This window comes from Arachis hypogaea, chromosome 17 (genome assembly GCF_003086295.3).
Source record: "Arachis hypogaea cultivar Tifrunner chromosome 17, arahy.Tifrunner.gnm2.J5K5, whole genome shotgun sequence".
Taxonomy (NCBI): domain Eukaryota; kingdom Viridiplantae; phylum Streptophyta; class Magnoliopsida; order Fabales; family Fabaceae; genus Arachis; species Arachis hypogaea.
Window position 1 is genome coordinate 70848114 of NC_092052.1, and position 4684 is coordinate 70852797.

At 41.1% G+C, this 4684-nt stretch overlaps 1 non-coding gene across 1 annotated transcript; it reads left to right on the top strand.

The window, feature by feature from the left end:
- Window positions 1–2028: 2028 nt before the first annotated feature.
- On the top strand, window positions 2029–2136 carry LOC112768129 (small nucleolar RNA R71). Its single transcript, XR_003185567.1, has one exon. It is a non-coding gene; the product is annotated as a small nucleolar RNA R71 (small nucleolar RNA).
- Window positions 2137–4684: the final 2548 nt, after the last annotated feature.

The window sequence follows — 4684 nt, forward strand, 5'->3', positions numbered from 1 at the left end:
GTTGAGAAGTCAGTTCCCTTGCAATAATGACCGGAAGCTTCTGCTCATCCTCAAGATAAGCATATTTGAGATATGGAGGGAGGGGTTTCAATTCTAACTTTTGATCATGGGCAGGCTCTGGATTATCTGGGGCTTGTGAAAATGGCGAAGTGCTCCCATTGTCAGTTAAGAGGGTCCCCACACTTGGACATTATCTGGTGTGCCTCTCTTCAAACTCTTCCTTTTGAACTTCAGCCACACTTTCGTCTATGACATCGCACTGAAAGATAGAACGATCTTCTGGGGGGTTGTCAATGACTCCATTCAGATTGAAGATTACTATGCGGCCATCTATTTCAAAGGAGTATGTTCCTGAAAAAGCATCCAATTTAAATTTTGATGTCTTCAGGAATGGTCTTCCAAGTAGGATTGATGATGGCTTATCTGAATCATTGTGGGGCATCTCCAAGATATAAAAATCAATGGGAAATGTGAGCCCTTTAATGTTCACCAAAACATCTTCAGCAACTCCAGCCACTGTAATAATGCTTTTATCTGCTAACACAAAACGAGTTGCTGACCTTTTTAAGGGAGGGAGCCTCAAAACATCATATATAGACAAAGGCATTATACTGACACATGCTCCTAAATCACACATGCAATCATAAATTACTACACCACCAATAGTACAACTAACTATGCAAGGATCTGGATCACTACATTTTTTTGGTAATCCTCCTATTAAAGCAGATATAGAACTACCTAAAGGGATAGTTTCTAATTCATTAATTTTGTCTTTATGGATACATAAGTCTTTTAAAAACTTTGCATATTTAGGTACCTGCTGAATAACATCAAAAAGGGGAACAGTTATCTCAACCTTTTTGAATATCTCTACCATTTTAGGATCGGGGTCCAGCTGCTTCCTGGGCTTCCTTGCAAGTTGTGGAAATGGAATGGGAGTAGTGTTTTCTGTGGTGTCTGCGCCTTTTGGTGCTTCCTCCTGTGGTTGAGCTATCTCTTCTTCAGCTATGTCCTGCATATCCTCTTCCTTTTCAACATCTTCGATTTCTACCACCTCTTCAGCTGAGGCGTATTCTGGTGAGCTTGGTTCCTCCTGATTCCTCTCCTGCAGTGTGGTTCCGGACCTCAGGGTGATGGCATTAATGCCTCCCTTTGGGTTGGGTAATGGTTGAGAGGGGATTCCAGTGGTGCTTGAAGGTTGGTTATTAAAATTTTGTGCTGATCCAAGCTGTGTCATAAAAGCTTGCAGAGTAGAGGTGAGACCATTCAGACTGGCGTTAATACTATTCATGATGTTACTTTCCATGGTCTGTTGTATTTTCTCAAAAGATTGTAGTAGATCTTCATTAGAAGATAAAGAAGAATGAGTAAATTGAGAGGTTTGCTGCTAATTGTTCTGTGGTCCTTGGTTTTGCCTCAGGTGAGGTGCTATGTAAAGTAGATTTTGCTGCCTGTTGTTGTTATTGTTCCACCTCTGATTTCCCTGATTATCTCTACCTCCTCTATTATTGTTGTCCCTCCAATTCTGGTTTGAATTGTCCTGCCATTCATGGTTATTATTTCCACTTTGATTGTACCCTTGGTTGGGGCGGTCATAGAAGTTGTGAGTGGATGCCACCATGTTGTCTTCTTGTTGGAGCTGCGGGCATTCATCAGTGTAATGGCTATAATCAGCCAGATTCCGCAAATTCTTTGTGGGACTAGTTGTTGGTTTTGCTGTGGTGGAGGAGGTTGAGCTTGCTGAGCTTGTTGATTCAACTGCATTTGCTTTAGCAAGTTGGTCATTTCATAGATGCTTTGAGTTAGAGCAGCAGTCTCTCTGCTAGAAGATACTTCTGCAACAGCTTTTGAACGGCCTTGCTTTTGTCTGTGGTTCCTAGTGGATTCAGCTAAATCACTGATCAATTGCCAAGCTTCATCAGTGGTCTTGTACTTCTTCATAGACCCATTGCTGGCACTTTCCAGTGTGGTCTTATCTTGGGGCCTCATACCCTGTGTGATATAGTTGAGTAGCACGATCTTGTCAATCATGTGGTGGGGGCATGCTTCCAGAAGATTATTGAAGCGCTCCCAGTATTCAAAGAGAGTCTCATTGTCATCCTGAACAATTGTAGATATATCCTTCCTCAGTTTATCAGTAACTTCAGATGGAAAGAACTTCTCTAGAAACTCCTTTCTGAGTGTATCCCAGTTGGATACATTTGCTAGAGGTTGAGTGTAGTACCACTCTCTTGCTTTTCCCTCAAGAGAAAACGGAAAAGCTCTCAGCAAAATTGAAGTTTCATCAGTGCTATCACACCTGACAGTAGAACAGGCTGCCTGGAAATCTCTCAAGTGCTTGATGGGCTCTTGAGCAGGTAGGCCATGAAACTTGGGCATCAAATTTAGCAGGGCGGGAATGATTTCAAAATCTGTAGCTACCGCTGGATGATGCGCTTGAAACGGTTGCATTGTAAAATCAGGGGCTCCTTCCTCCTGGATGGTAACTCTCCTAGCTGCCATGTTTTCTGCGCATAAAACAACCGAATCAGTAGAACGGGGGCTGGTTTTTTCGTCAGATTCACTTTCAGATCCGCCCTCAGAGCGGGCTAACCGACGCTGTTCTCGCCTTATTCGTGAAATTGTCCTTTCAATTTCAGGATCGAATATTAGCAAGCGCGGATCAGGAAGTGAACGCGTCATTTGACGGAAGAAACATGCAGCTCATAGTAGCAAAATAAAATAAAATGCAAATAAATAAATTCCAATTAATAAATTTAGCACTCTATTGCAACTCCCCGGCAACGGCGCCAAAAATTGATGAGACGCAGAAGCTGGTGAATTAGAAATTATTAAAATGGTTACGTTACAAGTATAGTTCTTAACTCACTAAAAATCTGCCTACCAATTTAGAAGTATGTCACAGAGAGTTTGAATTAAAAATTACTGGGAGTTTTAAGTCCCAGGTCGTCTCCCAACGAGTTGCAGAAAAGTGTGCTATCTTATTAATCAGATGTTTCAAGAAGTTGAGCTAAGTAAATTGGAATTTAAATTGAGGAAATTTAAATAATATGAATAAAAGCCTTGAATGGGAGTTGATTAGTTGGAATCTCTATTATTGATGGAATGATTTTAAGATTGATTTATAATTAATGGTTGCTCTGTTTGGTTATCCTTTACTATGTAAAGGAAAGTCAAACAAGTTGGAATGCTAGATCTGTTCACAAGTTGCAATCCACTTAGTTCAAAGGGATTGGCGTTGGTGAGAGGATAACAATCCAACAATTAACCTAATTACAAATTTTCTTTCAATCCTTCCAACTCAAGAGTTCCTTTTTAATCAACTCCCCATCAAGTAAAGAAACTACTCACGCATTGTAAATAATAAATCCATAACACATGAAAGGGGATTAAAAGAAGACATAATTATTGGAATTGAAATTGAATTAAAAAGAAATAATCCTTGCATTAAATAATCATAAAAGTATCTAAATGACAAAATTGAACAAAGCAAAGGACATGGAAGAATGAAACCAAGTTAAGAAAACAAACTAGAATGACGAAGTCTTGATGAGGAAATAATTCTTCTCAATGTTCCAATGCTAAGACCAATTGAAAATTAAAATTCTAAAACCTAGAGAGAAAAACCTAAGAGAGTCAAAACTATATCTAAAACTGTCTCTGAATGAATGTGTTGTTTGTTTCTGCATATTCTCTGACTCTAGTCTACTGTTCCGGGCCGAAAATTGGATCGAAATAGGGTCCAAAATCGCCCCCAGCGAACTCTGCAGATTATGCAGATCGCACATGTCACACGATCGCGTCATCCATGCGGATGCATCATTCGCGTTTTTCCTCGCCACGCGTTTGCGTCGTCCACGCTACCGCGTCGCCTGAGCTTTTCCAATCCGCGCGGCCGCGTGAGCCATGCGGCCGTGTCACTGCGATTTGCTCTCCTTCGCGCGGTCGCGTGAGCCATGCGACCGCGTCACTTCTCGCTGGTTATCTCCTCAAATTCTTGTGTTCCTTCCATTTTTGCTAGCTTCCTTTCCAATCTCCAACTCATTTATGCCCTGTAAATTCTGAAACACTCAACACACAGATCACGACATCGAATGGAATAAAGAAGAATTAAAAATAAATAATTAAAGTCTCTAGAAAGCAGTTTTCAAACATGTTATAAATTCAGGAAGGAAATCTAAATGCATGCTAATTTAATGAATAAGTGGGTAAGGATCACGATAAAACCACACAATTAAATACAATATAAATCATAAAATAGTGGTTTATCAATTACCTACTGTGTTAGATGGCAGCAGTAGGGGTTGGTAGTGACGGTGATGATGGCAGTGGTGGGTTGGTAGCGGCGGCAGCAAGGGAGAGACGAGATAGGAATGGTAGCGACGGCAGCAACCAGCAAGGGAGAGACAATACTGTGTTCAACGACGGTGAGCGACAGTGAGCGACGGCGGTGAATAGTTCGACGACGGCGAATAGTTCGACGACGATGACTCTGACGGTGGCAACGGTGGGTTGGTTGCGGCGGCAGAAGGGGAGGGACGAGAGAGGATGTTGAAACGCGATTAGGGTTTTTGCATTTTCAGTTTTCACATTTTCATCAAACGAGAGAAGATTGAATTGAAGTTACTGATGTGAATAAACCAGTTTTTATTTGGTTTAAAACTAAACTGAACCATAAAAA